A 20,316-nucleotide genomic window follows, 5' to 3' on the forward strand; every position below is an offset into this window, starting at 1 on the left:
CCTGATCCAATCAGAATGTGGCTAGGTTTTTCCTAACCAGCAACACCAATGTTGTTCTATTTTGTTTTTATCAAATGTTTATTGGCTATTTGGAATATTCTACGTTTAATTTTAAGCGATGTCAGGATGATAACGGTCGAAGCGAATCAGCATATTAATATATGGATAATTATAGTAATAGTAATAATAGTAATAATAATAATAATAGTAATTATAGTGATGATAATAGTAATAATAGCAACAATAATAGTAATAATGATAATGATAAAGTTAGTTATAATAATAATAATAATAATAATAATAATAATAATAATAATAATAATAATAATAATAATAACAGTATAAGCATTGCCAAGAAGAAAAGAAAGAGCAATAAATATAAAGAACTATTGCAATAACAAGTGATGACAATTAAAAAGTTTTATCGAGATTGCATTGGCGAAGGAAAATGAACGAAAAAGCACCACTTTAACAATGGAGTGGTTCTGGGTCAAGAGTTGATTAAAATTAAATTGTCTCTAGAAAACAAAGAAAAAAAGCACAATTCTTTCTACGAAGAACAATACAACCAAATTGAGGCACCGATTTATTGAAAACAATTAAGATAATTTGCAATCGTTCCCCACTAGCCCCCACCCTAACCCACCTACAACGCCCGTCGTTGCCGCGAAAGTCGTTTGTATAAGTTTACTAAAATAATAGTCATGGGGAAAACTGTTTTAGTGTTTTAATAAAAGAAAACCAGGAATCTGTGCTTTTTTTTTTTAAATTTCTTTGGCTTCCTTGTTATTGTGATGAAAATCTATTTTGTGTTTAATTATTCTGGCGTTTTATTTTCATTTTCTGTCTGTGGAAAAGTCTTGAAGACTTTTTCTGTTGAAAAGCAACAAGAAAATTAGAATTGGTAAAAAAAGATATAAAAAAATTAAATTAAAGACGCACTATGAAAAGACATTTTGTATATAAATATATGACTCGCAGCAGAAACTGTTTGAAGATACGAAACGTTGGCTAGATTATAGATCTAGAAGAAAATAACAGAAAATGAAAGCGACATTTATATTTTCAAAAAAGCAAAATCGAATGCCACTAATTGAAACAAAATGCTGCAAAAAAAAAAATTAACCTCAATGAACTGTTGAGCATTCATTAATTAACTATGAAAATTATTTGTATAAAAATATATATATATATATATATATATATATATATATATATATATATATATATATATATATATATATATATATATATATGGATTGCAGAAAACATTTTGAGTTTTATTATAAAATCACTTTATGCGCGTGTATGTGAGAGTTCGTTCCCTATGGAATCCGAAACAGCTGGACCGATTTTTTTTTTTTTTTTAGAAATTTCACACAAATATACTTTATGTGCCAAGAAGTATCGAAAATAGATATGAGAAAAATCCGATTAAAGATGGAAGAGTTTGATTTTGATCAAAGTTAACATCCTTACACAACCTAACATCACAACTTCATGTGAGAAGTTTTATCACCGCACAAGCAGAAGGCACCGGCGTATAAAATCAACGGTAGATTCTTTTATAAGACAGGGGCGTGTTCGAAATGAATGTTTTTGTTTAGTTTTAGTTTAGAGCACAACTGAACCATGATACTTGACTTTATCATTTTAAACTTTAATTCAAGCCATTATATATAAAAATCATTTTATCAAAATCATCAGTAAGTTCGATACTGTGCAATGCATATTTCAATGTATTGGAGACTAAGCCAATGCAAGATGTTGATTCGATAAAATTATTTTTTATATATATAGACTTGATTGAGATTGTCGGACTGACTTCCTCATCTTGGTTGTTATAATCACAACGTTTCGGCCGTTTTGCCCTACGGTCTTAATCAGGTGTTTTGTATCGAACTGGGGAACCGTTTTTTAGGAGTCTCGAACCCAAACCCTTTATTATTATTACAGGGGTACCGTGTTCGGACTCCAGTTAGGCTCTGGGACATAGTTGCTGATTCTCTGTTTTTGAATGTTACTTTTCACTGCCTTCGTTCAGGATTGAACTCAGCACCTTTGGGTAACTGCAAACTTTGATACTACGTCTAGGACCACTCGGCCATATGTCACTAAGACAATTCTTAGTTGTTTTTTGTTAATGTTAAACCTATGTTGTTATTCAAGGTTTTCTCTCTCTATCAGAGGTGTCCAAATTGCATTCAGCTCTATGCTTGGTTTGCTCAGTAGGTTGTTATGTTCGAGCATGTGAGCTGTTTCTTTAAGTTTTCTCATTTTCCAATGGGTCTCTCGTAATAATAATAAAGGGTTTGGTTCGAGACTCCTAACAAACGGTTCCCTAGTTCGATACAAAACACCTGATTAAGGCCGGAGGGCAAAACGGCCGAAACGTTATGACTATAACAACCAAGATGAGGAAGTCAGTCCGACAATCTCAATCAATGAAAACACCTCATCTCAAAAATACAGACAATTACTATATAAACTTGACTTAAAGTTTGAAATGCAAAAGTCAAATATCATGCTACAATTGTGCTCTAAACAAAAACATTCATTTCGAACTAGGTCCTGTCATATTAAAGAACCTACTGTTGATTTTATATTTCGAACTTTTCGACTTGTGTGGTAATAAAACTTCGAAAATGCAGTTGTGATGTTAAAATGTGTAAGGTGGTAACTTTGGTCAAAATCGCTTGTTTCTTCTTTCGTCGGATTATTTAGATACTTATTGAAGACATTCTGATACAGAATCTATCTAAGAACATTGCCAAGCAAATAAAGTACCTTTGTGTGAAAGTTCATAAAAATCGACCGAACTGTTTTCTGAGTTCATAGGGAACGACACACAGACACACACATATACGCACATACACAGTTGTTTTTTTTATATAATAGTAGATAGATAGATAGATCATTAGACATCGATTAAACGGAATTTTACCTTCTTAAGACCCGTTAAGCTTGAACCTAGCATTTTGGACATTTTCCAGAAGCCAAATCATATAATATTGATGAAAATTGGAATAAGGATTCTAGACATAATGTTTAGTAGTATTATATCTTAATTTTAACCTTCATAAAAGGACATAAAAGTAGTTCAAAATTGTTATATTCGGAGAATTAATTTTACTTATCTTGCGACGGGAATTCTTCTAGATATATGTATATAGTTATTGTTTCTATGTAGTCACATAAAATGTTAAAAGATGACGTAACATTTTATGCATCAATATTCAATTTGTGCTTCAATAGTGCTCAATGCGTGAATAGAGTTAGTTAGTAAGTTATGAAAATATATGCCTACACTTCTGGATTTTCTGCTCATACTAAATCGTCAAACTAAAATTCCAATGCACAGAAGATTCTCTGTAACTTAATTTCCATATATTTCCATATACGGCACAATAACGTACGACACATCGGTTCTCGCCAGATCACTGAAGTTAAGCAACGTCTAGCCTGGCCAGTATCAACTGGTGACTATTCGGGAAGGCGAGTCACTGTATGTATCGCAAGGTAAAATATCAGGTTGGGAAACTAGCGTGGTCTATCCTTCTCTCGCAGGTTGATAGGCCATGGTAGGCAACCCATCTAGTGATGGCGTCACGATAAAAATACCCTTGATAGCCCTAGCGAAGCATCAAGTATTCAGCTATGGACAAGATTTGAATTATACTACAAACTCGTGTAGTGAGTTCAATCTTTGCTGCGGTCGCATGTTACGGTACCCTACATTTACGTTTTTTTACGTTAGCTTACTATATGTATGTAGTATATAGACAAAGATCCCTAAAGAAAGAAGCGTTTGATTCTTTAAGTATTATAACCTATGTAACGTAGTCAGTACACTTGAACAGTATCGCGATATATCAAACCATCTCGGACCCACACGTTGACTGGTGACTTTGTCGCAAAGGAACAAACAAAACATTGAAAGAAATAACAAATTCGGCTCGATATTTTTTTAAGTGCAAATGAAATGCATTTATTCGTGTTTTTTTTCCAATAATAACGCATTTTATCGTCTTTCAAAAAGTGCTTTTGCACACGTATGCGTTTTACAATGCTCTGCAATATTACATGTGCTTTTTAAAAGTCTCTCTCTTCGCCACCCATATGCAGCGCTTGCTCAACCTCGACTGCACGATTTTCCCACACGCGACCATACGCACCATGTTACCTAGAGAGGTCACCGCTTCGTTACAAATGTGCATGTTTATTTTTTTGTTATAAATCTATATGTGATAGCTATTTGTGCAGGGGAAGTCTGCTGTCTGCGTTATTCTCTTTTCTGGTTATAATGCTATAAAAAATTCTCGAACTGCTGCGTCAAAATGTGTCTGCGGACGGCCATGTTGACGGAGTTTTATTAAAAATTCGATACTAAACATATTTCGAACTGCTCAGCTATACTATCTATGTGCACAGTGCACACACACACACATACACACACACACTCTCTCTCTTTCTCTCATATATAAAATTATTAAAAGTAAAATACAAATAGATACTCATTATATATATATATATATATATATATATATATATATATAATGTATACGTGTATATGTCTGGATATTATTTTAAAATGTTTTAAAATAATATATGCACATATAAACCAAATACAATGTATATATTTTAAAGTAATATACATACATACACTTTACATATCCATATACACGCATGTATATCGCATGCGTGCATTGTGGACATGACTTGAGATTGTTTTAAAGTAATGAACACACATACGCACGCATACAATATATATATATATATATATATATATATATCTGTGTGTGTGTGTATGTGTGTGTGTATATATTATACACGTACAGACGTGTGTATATTACTTTAAAAAATTACTATGCAAGAACACGTAAGTAAAAAAGTACATCTGCATAATTCCATTATACGTTTCTGCTGTTTTTTTATACAGTTTTATCTGTTAACATTGTCGGATTTTGCATTCATTTCTTTAAAACACACACACACTCGCACGCGTACCCATGCACACTAACACACGTGCGCAATAACATGTTGCAATCTTATATGATTACTGTCTTGGCTCAGATGTTTATCTGTTGGCCGCCATGTTAACTGTTTGTTATTAGAAACGCGATGCTGAATAAACTATTGATCGCTAGAAACAAAACTTATGACATTTCGTTAGCTTTTGAAATATTGGCACTAGCTGTCTTTCCTCTTTACGTATGGTGACAATCGTGGCTGATAGATTAATAGGGTAGACTAGGCTCTCAAGACTTTAAAATGCAACTGGTCTAGCAAAATAAAAAAATTCGAACTATTATAAGATGCTGAGTATGACACTGCGTCGATAACTCCAAAAGATCCTTGTGATATTTGAATTTAAACTGTTGCTGATCGACTTTAATAAAAAAAAAGCAAAAAAACACGTTCCTTCTTTGGGCTTATATATTTTTTACCTGTGATTTATATATATATATATATATATATATATGTATATATATATATATATATATATATATACAGTGCAACCCGGTTATAAGAGACTTCTTAATCGGACTCTAACACTCTCTTATACCCGGGTTACAAGATAGCATGGTTTCTTATAACCAGGTTACCCTGTATATTAACACATGCTCTAATTTGGGGTAAGTGAAAATCTCTCTTGTGTCTGTTTTTCTTATATTCAGATTTCTTATATCCAGGTTGCTATATATATATATATTTTTTTACTTGGAAGTCACAACTTATCAAGGCCCGAAAGCCATTCAAGGGTAATGGTTAATAAATGTAAGGTGGTAGTGTATTAATCGTTAAGTTGGTTAGAATTTGATTATTTATGGAAATCGCTCAACAAGAATTTGTTTACATTGGATTTGGAGGCTACCATGTTGTATTCGGCCTACTGTTTCTTTATACAGATTGAGAATCGCATCGGCAGTAAGATACCTGCTCGAGCGGTAGATTGATACAACCATTTTTCTAGCGATCTTTCCAACAAATTTGATGTATATGCTCTTTTTCAGATCAGGAGTAAAGGTCAGCCTCAAAAGCTTGTCAAGACAGGTAGCTTCCCCAAGACGAGGGTCATTCATTTCATTTGAGGTGGGATGGGGGTCAGAGTGATTATGATGAAAGGAGAAAAACTTGGTTTTCAATGCATTAAAATTCACCCAGTGCACAACGTTGTCAAAATCAGAAGAAAGAGAATCAGAAAATCTTAGTCAGTGCTGGCCTTTGAAGCGTTGCCATAGATTGTGGTGTTGTCTGCATAAATGTCTACGAATGATCTAAGAAAGTGATTTGGGAGATCATTGATGAAGATTAAGAAGGGTGTTGAGACCAGGATGGCATTCAGAGAAACTCAAGCGTTAATAGTATGAGTTTCTGATTTCTGCCCATCAACGACTACTCTTATAAGCCTATCAGAGAGAAAGAATTTAACAATTGAGACGAGATTTCCATCTATTCCTTAGCTAGCGATCTTGTGAGGTAAACATTTATGCCATACTCTATCAAAAGCCTTTTATATGTCCAAAGCTATTGCTATAGAAACGAAGCCCTCGTCGAGAGATTCACTAATCCTGTGCGATATTACAGTTAGTACGTAAGCTGTACATCTCGCAGAACGGAAATCATATTGAATGTCTCTGATTATTTTTGCTGAGGTGGTCCACCACTTTTCTCTCCATCAAATGTTCCAGCAACTTACTCATGATGCACAGGAGACTGTTTGGCCTGTACTGAGAGGGAGATGACCGATCTCCGGAATTTTGGAATATTGTGCAAACTGTATTAATTTTCCAGGGTGTTGGAAAGCATTTCTTTTTAAGGCAACGTTTAAACAGTTTTTTTTAAGTATGGGACTTAGTCCTGCTTGAAGCTTTTTGAGCCATATGCCTGGAATGCCGTCGGGGCCAATTGCTTTACTGAAATCAAGGTGTTTGATAAGATTGGAAACATCACATACAGATATTTGTATGTCGCATAGTGTGTTTTCAGTCACAGGGTGGCGACCCTAATCACAATTTAGAATTTGCTGCAAAGCTGTTTGTTTTTTTTAAGTTTTGCTTAGTCAGATACTGACGAAATTACCTCAGGTACATTGATAATGGCAGAGATAGAGGACACTAAGTTAGTAAACAATTGAAAACATAATTTTTCTCTCCCCAACTAACCATTTCATATGTTGTAGTATATCTTTCGTTTCGATCTCTTGGTCTTACTGGGCTTCAGGACAAGAATTCAACTAGTCTGGTAGAGTATCCAACTTTGTGCTATTACTTGAGGTAATATCACTTGGAGAAGGTGCACCATTCATCGTAAAAGCTAATGTAAGTTAGCCATAGTGAGGAGATCTTATTTGGGCAGAGAACACTATGTGATTTTGAATATTTGGTCAGGGTTTACTTCTAGGGAAAAATATCCTCATGCCAGGTTGTTCTGGAGAGACCTAAGACACTCGAGGATAGTGTCTAGTAGGCATTCAAGTTCTCCTTGTGTTTATGTGTGTGTGTGTGTGTGTGTGAGCAGGTGAGTGTGTGTGAGAAGAAAACAGAAACAGATAGACAGTCAGCGTGTCTCATTATATTAGTCATCCATATTCTCTGCCTCTTTTTAAAGAGAACTGCCAAATATATCTTTTCTGCTTGAACTCTCGCCAGCTAAGAGACAGACCAATATCCTCGCCCGAAAACCACGCGGTCTCCAACTTCCACCTAGTATATCTAACAGACCCTTGACCTCTAAACTTTTCCGCTGAACACTATGTAACGAAAAAACCGAGATCAATTCTGCTTTTACCCTTTGCCCCCTTTTTTTTTAGAAAAATTATCTGTTCATTTTTAGTAGACACCCTTTGAACAGAAACTCACTTCTTAAACAGGAGAGACATTCTGCATGATCAACAAATATTTTTACATATTTTTTTTATTAACGCAAATATATACTTTACTAGCTGTGCCTATCCGACACTACCCGGAATGTAGTCAAGTTATTTTAGTTATTTTGAAGTTTTTCTTGTTTATACACTTATAAACTTAAGATAGACACTTCAAATTTAAAATGAGTCATCCTCCTGTTTATTTTTTAATAGTTTTAATAATTATTTTAAAAAGGAGGACATATTAACAGTCATCCGAGCAGGATCCTGTTATTTTTAAATAAACTTTAATGAAGAAAGTTATTATATTGGTACTATAATACGGTACAACCTACAAAGGCAGCGTAAGAAACAACCCGTTTTTAATGCGAGAAAAATCCAGCTCTACCCAAATGGATACTCTGAATTAGAAAAAAAGAAAAAAGAAAAAAGATAAAAATCGCCTCGATTTAGAATTGCTTCTTCATCACTTATCAAGTACAGCAAAAAAAAAAAAAATAATAATAGCATAGCATCAGAACTGATACTGCACTTTGCTCCTCAGAAAAATGCTAAGAAGACAACTCAAAAAGCGACGATCCAAACACTCCATAATGCAATTGGCTAGTCAGAATCCAAGTTGAATTTATTAAGGATAGATCAAAGGGGGCGATTGATAACTATCGGCTCAACACCCGCTTTCTATTGATGTGGAAACTGCTGACAGATATTTTGTCAGATGAAATTTACTAATATCTGAAACAGCAAAATTTATATATATATTTACTTGGGAGCTACCAGTTATCAAGGCCCGACGACCACTCGAGGATAAGGGTTAATGAATGTAAGGTGGTAGCATAATAATCAATTATGGTGTAAATTGGGTAGAATTTGAATATTTATGAAGACGGCTTAACTGGAACTTGTTTACATTAGATCTGAAGGCTACCATGTTGTATTCAAGCATGTCAGTGGAACTGTGTTCCAAAGGCGGGCAGTTCTGGGGAAGAAACTTTGTTCATGGAATCTGCATTTACATTTATGCACAGAGAAAGAGTGGAGAAAATCATATATAGTGGTTGTAGAAAGTCGAATGCTTTTTATCAAAGTTTGGCAAGGGAGCACCATAGATTGGAGTTTAGTCGAGCACTTGCCATGAAAGTAGTGATAGAGCAGAGACAAGCTCGCGACGTCTCTTCTGTGGGAAAGAGGTTGCAGGGAAGAGAAAAGGGCATCATCTACTAGGTCCCCGAAGAACAAATAAGATGTAGACGAGATAGCGAGATAGTAGAAGGACCAAGGATCAATTGCTTATTTATAGAACAATTAGTCAGGATGGTAAGAGAATATCCACAAATCTATGAATGTCATGCATAGATTATTGCAAAGCATATGCATTCTATTGGAGCCTGTCTGAAAATCCGACTAGACAACTTTATATGTTAACTGCTAGCAATGTTTTTATTTTTAAATTGAAAACGGTTTTTATATTATTACATCCATGTGGTGTATAAAATTTCATCTACAAGAATCGAAATAAGATTCTTATGTTATAGTCGTCCAATGTCTGGAAAAGTTCCGCCATGGGCACAAGCAGACAATAATTATCATCATTATTACACAGTGATCTTTTGCTAAGAATATTTGGTCTACGAAAAGAAAAAAAGAAAGTAGTAAACAAAACAAAACAAAACAAAAAACATATTTTTCCTATTTTCATCGATTAAAATAAAATATCAATTTCACACCGGAATAACATTGCGCACGGTTTTTAAATCGTAACAATTTCATCCTTACCGGAGTCAAAATAAGAATGCAATGTAAAAAGAGAAATAGAAAAAAAATACATATCATAAAAATTGATAGATAAATAGATGGATGTTATTTTCTCTTCCCAGGAATACATTTGTTCTGTGTGATGTTTTATCAGAGCCGACTTTATTTGGACTAAACACCTCCAGTCTATAATAAAGGCCGATGTGTTCATATCTATATTTATATAAAGGTGTACATGTTTATATATTTGTATGCACAAGAATCGGTGCTAAACTAACTAACCGATCATTATGAATGTTGAAACAGAGCTATTAGACGCAAGGAGTCATAATGTGGACTACATTTAGTTCAATTTGGCTTTTTACAAAGTCAGCGAAAGCAGGGTGAAAGTCCTTCGTTAATATTCAGATACCTCCAATTCTTGTGAAGTTTTAACAATAGTTGTTAGACATATTTTTTTTAAAATGGAAATCGCTTCAGACAAGACGTGAGGCCACATGACGTAAGGAGTTAACAAGAACGAAATATGATTATCGCAAAGACAGGAGTTCCCTATTAGCGTTAGTCTTAAAAAAGGTCAAGGCTAGTATTATAACCCTACCCCCTCCCTCTCCGAGGGCCGGGCCGCATCCGTCGCTATCCTGGTTCACGGGAGCATACTTGTGATGTAATTCTGGCCGTGTTCGTCGCTCCCAGCTTACAGGACCATAGATGCAATCCAGCAGGGTTACATTCTTACTTGTCTAGTTGTGGACCCCTCAAAGGTGACCAGACTCTCACTGGTCACTGGAAAATGTGCATGACCCTAAGTCCGTGTGGTAACATTGTCGATTTCAGCCGTCACTCTGATGTGGACGTCTCAATACCAGTCAGCAAAAAGCCCTAAAGACTCTAACTCCAAAAAGTCAATCGTTTTTATCAAATCAGTAATTCTCCTTCCAATTTTCTGGAGTTATTCTTTCTTTTTTTTCCATTATCTTATCCTTTTTTCTTCTCTTGTGACTCTATATCTATCCCCTTATTTTATATTCTTTTCATTTCCTCTTTCTTGTGAACGCCTTCTTCGTCTTTCGTGACCATATCTCTCCCTAGCTTCAATTTTATTTATTTATCTGTCCAACTTATCACTGGCTTGGTGGCTTGGTAGTTAAATACAACAGGTGGACCGAAATGACAACATCTCCCAGACCCCAAAGCAGACCTTTTGAACCCAAGTCATTGTACCTTTCAACAGAACATTGTTTCTTTAATAATTTGAATTGTTGTTCTAACTTAAACCAGAAAACGACCCTGTATTGTTTTTTTCTGCCAACTCGAGAATCTCATTATCATATTTATTTATTTTTTTCCCCCGATTGAAATATTTCATTTCTTCTGGACATTTTCGCCTCTCCTTATCGCTACATAATACAAAATGGAAATTAAAACCCTTAAAGAACAATTATTATCTATTATTTTCTTCTTTTCTTGATAAAGTCCTAGGGACATTTTTCTTTTTTTCTTGATCAAATATCACACCCCCTCTCCTACCTTCTCTTCTTCTATTTGTAAAGCCAGATCATCTGGTGTCGCCAGGGATCTCGTCATATCTGCCCCTTACTTTCACTTGTTCACTTGTCAATTAGTTATAATCGGCATATATGCGACCTGCACCAGAAGCCTGACCCTAACTATCAATTCTACAATCAGTCAATAAAAAGCAACTAACAAAAATTGTCCATTTAGCATGCAAAAAAATGTTCTTGGATTTACGGTTTTGGTCATACTGCTGTATATACTGTAGTGCAGTATGTATGCGTGCATAAGTAATTTTATGTAGTTCATAGTTCCTATCATCAGAGAAAATGAAACTCACTCAATAACTAAACATGCACCATGCAATTGTAAGCTGCCACAGCTCATGAGTCATGGATTTTTATATTCGCCTACGCATGCATTTTCAATTGATAAACTCTCTTTTTTTCCTATTTACTAGTCCTTTTAAGGTGACTAGAACTACGTACATGCAAAACAGTTTCTCTTCTTTATTTTCAGTCCTTCTGTATAACTGTAACTCGTCAAACCATGTACATGCAAACATGGGGTGTCCTTCATTTTTTTTTTAATTTACTTTCAGTCTATCTATTACTTAACCTATGTGCATGCAACCGTGAAAAGATAACCATGTTCAGTTCACTATCAAAGGAGGGCTCATACACCCTTTAAACTACTTGCTCATTTTCTCTTTCTCACAAATCATAAACAACAAGAAAAATATTTGCGCTTTTGATATTTGTTTTTTTTTTTTCATTTCTTTTTCTTATTTTTTAATAATGACTTAAGGACTGACTTTGGAATCCCTGCTTGTAACCTTGGGTTTTGTCGATGGCTGCAGCTCATGCACGCTATCCAGCTTTTGGTAGAGGGCACTCATTGGTATCCCCACTCCGCTCAGTTATGCTGTTGTCAGTTGCCAGTGGTTTGTGGTTACCTGATTTATTCCTACATTTAAAACTGGGGAATTCTTTCACTATTGACTCCCACATTTTTATCCAGCTATCTGCTAATTAAAAAAAAAAACAATATCCAGATTTCTCTTACACTTCATTGAGTAAAAGAAAGGTCAGATCCTTTCCACACATCCATTTTTCTGATATTTCTCTTCTTTTCCAAATTTAGTTAGTCCTCAACTAAACTATTTCCTTTCAATCAGAATTCCCAAATACAATACAGAATTCCCAATACAATTAATTCTCTATCCTACAAGATCGACAGAAGTTTCCAGGCACACCAGCCACATGCACATTTTCCAGTGCATCGAGCCAGTGATTGTAATAAGATCTTTCATCTCATAATTCACACGGACTCAAACAGAGATCTCTATACATTTCTGGTGTGATTTACCCTCTTTAGCTTTGTCTTCTTTCATTTATTGTTCATCCGTGGGTCTAATTGCTCCCCTTCAAATCACTATCTTCCAAAAAATCTCACTTAATTCTCACATGATTATCTGAAGCCAACAAAATGAAAACGAGGTAAATGTGATATTCTGGTGACCGAAATAACTCTAACCAAACGTGGCACAGGCAAGTCACATTTACGCCCCTATTTATTTACCTTTACTTGCTCAATTGCAATCCATTTGTCTGCTAACCCGCAGACCATTTCCGGTTATAACTTATAATTTCTTCACAGCAGTCCCAAATATAAATCAACACAACGTGTCAGCCAAGGAAGGTGCACACCGTTCCTCCTAACTACTTGTCTCCAAACCTTACTTGCACACTGTCACACTTTCCTGTGCAGTTTTTTTCTAAACTCCATGATACCCAAGACTTTTTCTTATACCTTAACATTTTCTCACTCAGAACAATGACTTTCTATTCAACAGTTTAAATACCTTAACATCACTTCCAACAATATTTAATTCACATTTCATGAAAACTCTCAGGCCAACTGATTTTCTATTCAACAGTTTAAATACCTAAACATCACTTCCAACAATATTTTATTCACATTTCATGAAAACTCTCAGGCCAACTGATTTTCTATTCAACAGTTAAAATACCTTAACATCACTTCCAACAATATTTTATTCACATTTCATGAACACTCTCAGGCCAACTGATTTTCTATTCAACAGTTTAAATACCTTAATATCACTTCCAACAATATTTTATTCACCTTTCATGAACACTCTCAGGCCAACTGATTTTCTATTCAACAGTTAAAATACCTTAACATCACTTCCAACAATATTTTATTCACCTTTCATGAACACTCTCAGGCCAACTGATTTTCTATTCAACAGTTTAAATACCTTAATATCACTTCCAACAATATTTTATTCACCTTTCATGAACACTCTCAGGCCAACTGATTTTCTATTCAACAGTTAAAATACCTTAACATCACTTCCAACAATATTTTATTCACATTTCATGAACACTCTCAGGCCAACTGATTTTCTATTCAACAGTTTAAATACCTAAACATCACTTCCAACAATATTTTATTCACATTTCATGAAAACTCTCAGGCCAACTGATTTTCTATTCAACAGTTTAAATACCTAAACATCACTTCCAACAATATTTTATTCACATTTCATGAAAACTCTCAGGCCAACTGATTTTCTATTCAACAGTTAAAATACCTTAACATCACTTCCAACAATATTTTATTCACATTTCATGAAAACTCTCAGGCCAACTGATTTTCTATTCAACAGTTTAAATACCTTAACATCACTTCCAACAATATTTTATTCACATTTCATGAAAACTCTCAGGCCAACTGATTTTCTATTCAACAGTTTAAATACCTTAACATCACTTCCAACAATATTTTATTCACATTTCATGAACACTCTCAGGCCAACTGATTTTCTATTCAACAGTTAAAATACCTTAACATCACTTCCAACAATATTTTATTCACCTTTCATGAACACTCTCAGGCCAACTGATTTTCTATTCAACAGTTTACATACCTTAATATCACTTCCAACAATATTTTATTCACCTTTCATGAACACTCTCAGGCCAACTGATTTTCTATTCAACAGTTAAAATACCTTAACATCACTTCCAACAATATTTTATTCACATTTCATGAACACTCTCAGGCCAACTGATTTTCTATTCAACAGTTAAAATACCTTAACATCACTTCCAACAATATTTTATTCACATTTCATGAAAACTCTCAGGCCAACTGATTTTCTATTCAACAGTTAAAATACCTTAACATCACTTCCAACAATATTTTATTCACATTTCATGAAAACTCTCAGGCCAACAGATTTTCTATTCAACAGTTTAAATACCTTAACATCACTTCCAACAATATTTTATTCACATTTCATGAAAACTCTAAGGCCAACTGATTTTCTATTCAACAGTTAAAATACCTTAACATGACTTCCAACAATATTTTATTCACATTTCATGAAAACTCTCAGGCCAACTGATTTTCTATTCAACAGTTAAAATACCTTAACATCACTTCCAACAATATTTTATTCACATTTCATGAAAACTCTCAGGCCAACTGATTTTCTATTCAACAGTTAAAATACCTTAACATCACTTCCAACAATATTTTATTCACATTTCATGAAAACTCTCAGGCCAACTGATTTTCTATTCAACAGTTTAAATACCTAAACATCACTTCCAACAATATTTTATTCACATTTCATGAAAACTCTCAGGCCAACTGATTTTCTATTCAACAGTTAAAATACCTTAACATCACTTCCAACAATATTTTATTCACATTTCATGAAAACTCTCAGGCCAACTGATTTTCTATTCAACAGTTTAAATACCTTAACATCACTTCCAACAATATTTTATTCACATTTCATGAAAACTCTCAGGCCAACTGATTTTCTATTCAACAGTTTAAATACCTTAACATCACTTCCAACAATATTTTATTCACATTTCATGAACACTCTCAGGCCAACTGATTTTCTATTCAACAGTTAAAATACCTTAACATCACTTCCAACAATATTTTATTCACCTTTCATGAACACTCTCAGGCCAACTGATTTTCTATTCAACAGTTTAAATACCTTAATATCACTTCCAACAATATTTTATTCACCTTTCATGAACACTCTCAGGCCAACTGATTTTCTATTCAACAGTTAAAATACCTTAACATCACTTCCAACAATATTTTATTCACATTTCATGAACACTCTCAGGCCAACTGATTTTCTATTCAACAGTTAAAATACCTTAACATCACTTCCAACAATATTTTATTCACATTTCATGAAAACTCTCAGGCCAACTGATTTTCTATTCAACAGTTAAAATACCTTAACATCACTTCCAACAATATTTTATTCACATTTCATGAAAACTCTCAGGCCAACTGATTTTCTATTCAACAGTTTAAATACCTTAACATCACTTCCAACAATATTTTATTCACATTTCATGAAAACTCTAAGGCCAACTGATTTTCTATTCAACAGTTAAAATACCTTAACATGACTTCCAACAATATTTTATTCACATTTCATGAACACTCTCAGGCCAACTGATTTTCTATTCAACAGTTTAAATACCTTAATATTACTCCCAACAATATTTTATTCACATTTCATGAACACTCTCAGGCCAACTGATTTTCTATTCAACAGTTTAAATACCTTAATATCACTTCCAACAATATTTTATTCACGTTTCATGAACACTCTCAGGCCAACTGATTTTCTATTCAACAGTTAAAATACCTTAACATCACTTCCAACAATATTTTATTCACATTTCATGAACACTCTCAGGCCAACTGATTTTCTATTCAACAGTTTAAATACCTTAATATCACTTCCAACAATATTTTATTCACCTTTCATGAACACTCTCAGGCCAACTGATTTTCTATTCAACAGTTAAAATACCTTAACATCACTTCCAACAATATTTTATTCACATTTCATGAACACTCTCAGGCCAACTGATTTTCTATTCAACAGTTTAAATACCTTAACATCACTTCCAACAATATTTTATTCACATTTCATGAACACTCTCAGGCCAACTGATTATCTATTCAAAAGTTTAAATACCTTAACATCACTTCCAACAATATTTTATTCACCTTTCATGAACACTCTCAGGCCAACTGATTTTCTATTCAACAGTTAAAATACCTTAACATCACTTCCAACAATATTTTATTCACATTTCATGAACACTCTCAGGCCAACTGATTTTCTATTCAACAGTTAAAATACCTTAACATCACTTCCAACAATATTTTATTCACATTTCATGAACACTCTCAGGCCAACTGATTTTCTATTCAACAGTTAAAATACCTTAACATCACTTCCAACAATATTTTATTCACATTTCATGAACACTCTCAGGCCAACTGATTTTCTATTCAACAGTTAAAATACCTTAACATCACTTCCAACAATATTTTATTCACATTTCATGAACACTCTCAGGCCAACTGATTTTCTATTCAACAGTTAAAATACCTTAACATCACTTCCAACAATATTTTATTCACATTTCATGAACACTCTCAGGCCAACTGATTTTCTATTCAACAGTTAAAATACCTTAACATCACTTCCAACAATATTTTATTCACATTTCATGAACACTCTCAGGCCAACTGATTTTCTATTCAACAGTTAAAATACCTTAACATCACTTCCAACAATATTTTATTCACATTTCATGAACACTCTCAGGCCAACTGATTTTCTATTCAACAGTTAAAATACCTTAACATCACTTCCAACAATATTTTATTCACATTTCATGAACACTCTCAGGCCAACTGATTTTCTATTCAACAGTTAAAATACCTTAACATCACTTCCAACAATATTTTATTCACATTTCATGAACACTCTCAGGCCAACTGATTTTCTATTCAACAGTTAAAATACCTTAACATCACTTCCAACAATATTTTATTCACATTTCATGAACACTCTCAGGCCAACTGATTTTCTATTCAACAGTTAAAATACCTTAACATGACTTCCAACAATATTTTATTCACATTTCATGAACACTCTCAGGCCAACTGATTTTCTATTCAACAGTTAAAATACCTTAACATCACTTCCAACAATATTTTATTCACATTTCATGAACACTCTCAGGCCAACTGATTTTCTATTCAACAGTTAAAATACCTTAACATCACTTCCAACAATATTTTATTCACATTTCATGAACACTCTCAGGCCAACTGATTTTCTATTCAACAGTTAAAATACCTTAACATCACTTCCAACAATATTTTATTCACATTTCATGAACACTCTCAGGCCAACTGATTTTCTATTCAACAGTTAAAATACCTTAACATCACTTCCAACAATATTTTATTCACATTTCATGAACACTCTCAGGCCAACTGATTTTCTATTCAACAGTTAAAATACCTTAACATCACTTCCAACAATATTTTATTCACATTTCATGAACACTCTCAGGCCAACTGATTTTCTATTCAACAGTTAAAATACCTTAACATCACTTCTAACAATATTTTATTCACATTTCATGAACACTCTCAGGCCAACTGATTTTCTATTCAACAGTTAAAATACCTTAACATCACTTCCAACAATATTTTATTCACATTTCATGAAAACTCTCAGGCCAACTGATTTTCTATTAAACAGTTAAAATACCTTAACATCACTTCCAACAATATTTTATTCACATTTCATGAAAACTCTCAGGCCAACTGATTTTCTATTCAACAGTTAAAATACCTTAACATCACTTCCAACAATATTTTATTCACATTTCATGAAAACTCTCAGGCCAACTGATTTTCTATTCAACAGTTTAAATACCTTAACATCACTTCCAACAATATTTTATTCACATTTCATGAAAACTCTCAGGCCAACTGATTTTCTATTCAACAGTTTAAATACCTTACTCTCACTTCCAACAATATTTTATTCACCTTTCATGAACACTCTCAGGCCAACTGATTTTCTATTCAACAGTTTAAATACCTTAATATCACTTCCAACAATATTTTATTCACATTTCATGAAAACTCTCAGGCCAACTGATTTTCTATTCAACAGTTTAAATACCTTAACATCACTTCCAACAATATTTTATTCACCTTTCATGAAAACTCTCAGGCCAACTGATTTTCTATTCAACAGTTTAAATACCTTAACATCACTTCCAACAATATTTTATTCACATTTCATGAAAACTCTCAGGCCAACTGATTTTCTATTCAACAGTTAAAATACCTTAATATCACTTCCAACAATATTTTATTCACCTTTCATGAACACTCTCAGGCCAACTGATTTTCTATTCAACAGTTTAAATACCTTAACATCACTTCCAACAATATTTTATTCACCTTTCATGAAGGTTTTCACACTAAATTATTTTCTATTCAAAGCAGGTGAGAATGCTACACAACAATTACACACGTTATGAGTCCTCATCTAAAAAAATAATTTTAAAAAAATACATTTCAATACAAATATTAAAATAACGAAACAGTTCCCTTCATTTGTTTTCTTCAATCAAATCACGGTTCTATCAAACTCCATTTGTTTTATCCTAAAAAGATTTAAGATTTAATTCCATGATAGACATGTTTTAGTTTCTCTTTTGTCTATCCCCATTGGTTTCTATCTACTAGCACATTTGAGAGAGCGGCCCGTGCCACAGCCTGTCAATACCACATGCGCACAAGGGCCCGACATGCACACGACAGCACCAACAGTTGTAACCCAGTCCATTATCAGATTGCTACCCGGTTAACTACTTCTGGTCGACCTAGTTCATTGCTCTTAGGCTAACAGGAACCTTGCTTCCCCCAATCTCAGTTTTTTTCCCTGTAATTTTAATAAAATTCTCCAACCAAACGTCCCTTTTATTTAACAGTCTAAATGTCTCACCACTAATCTCAGGCAATCATTACTTCATCTTTAATTTATTCTTATGAGAGTTTCTATTCATTACAAAATCAGAACGGCATCGATACCACCGGTTTCTATTTCTCTAAGGATCGTTATACTTCTCTCAATCTCTCTTTGGTTTCCCTTTTCATAACCATTCTTCCGGTTATCTCGGCATGAGCGTCTTTCTCTCTCTCACTTATTGACCATTCTATCTCATGGTACATTATTCTCAAGAGTTTTCCCGTTCATCAGTGGTGCACAGTGTTTGTCACTGCGGACTGGTGGAGAGATCACATCTCTCTCTCACTTATTGACTATTCTATCTCATGGTGCATTATTCTCAAGAGTTTCCCCGTTCATCAGTGGTGCACAGTGTCTGTCACTGCGGACGGGCGGAGAGATCACATCTCTATGATATTCGTATTCTCACATGCCTTTTCCATGGCATCTCACGCAGACACATCCAGTGTCTCGTTTAATCTTTGACCACTCAATTCTTCATGCCTTTACGGCCAGTACACCGTGTACATTTCTCCGTCTCTACCTTTATAGCTCATACACAGTGCACTCTGCACTTTTTCACATCCCTCCCGCAGGGATCACATCACACCCAGCCAATTCTTTCTTCTGGCTTCCTCGACGCATTTTTTTCTTCTAAAACTGCCAACTGTCGTTCTCTTTCTGTCTTAGTTCTTTTCTTTCTTTTTTCTTTCAACCATTATATGACCGTCGTTCTATTATAATTTATTTATTTATTTATTTATTTTTTCTTACTCTTCCTTTTTATTTATTTATTTTTCCTTACTCTTTCTTTTGTTTTCAAAAACTATTTTTCTTTTAAAAATTTCCAAGCGAATCTAACCCTTCGGACTGCTACCCGTGATAAGTCATATACACTCTTATGCTCATCAATTCGCCCACACCTCGCTCCTGCTCCAGGCTGGTCTTGGGGCTTGCTGCTTTTTGCTTTTCACCCCCCCTCTCTCCTCATGTCTACTAAATCTGTTTACTGCTATGCCTTTTAAGGGAACTTGCTTATATATCTCTCTCTGTCTCTTTCTTTCTTTCTCTTATCACTTTCTCCTTCATCGATATATTCATCATCACTAGCGTTACTTGATTCAGAAACTCCTTATCAAATTCGCTTTCGTCTGAATCAGAATATGTCACTTTATGCAATACTTGTTGCACTGTAAAATTCCTTGGTATCGCTTTTTTACATGTTGAAGTGCTTGGTTCGATACTAGCTCGCTTCACGGCTACTTTAGTC

This window comes from Euprymna scolopes, chromosome 22 (assembly GCF_053919585.1).
Source record: "Euprymna scolopes isolate OS-2025 chromosome 22, ASM5391958v1, whole genome shotgun sequence".
NCBI lineage: Eukaryota > Metazoa > Mollusca > Cephalopoda > Sepiida > Sepiolidae > Euprymna > Euprymna scolopes.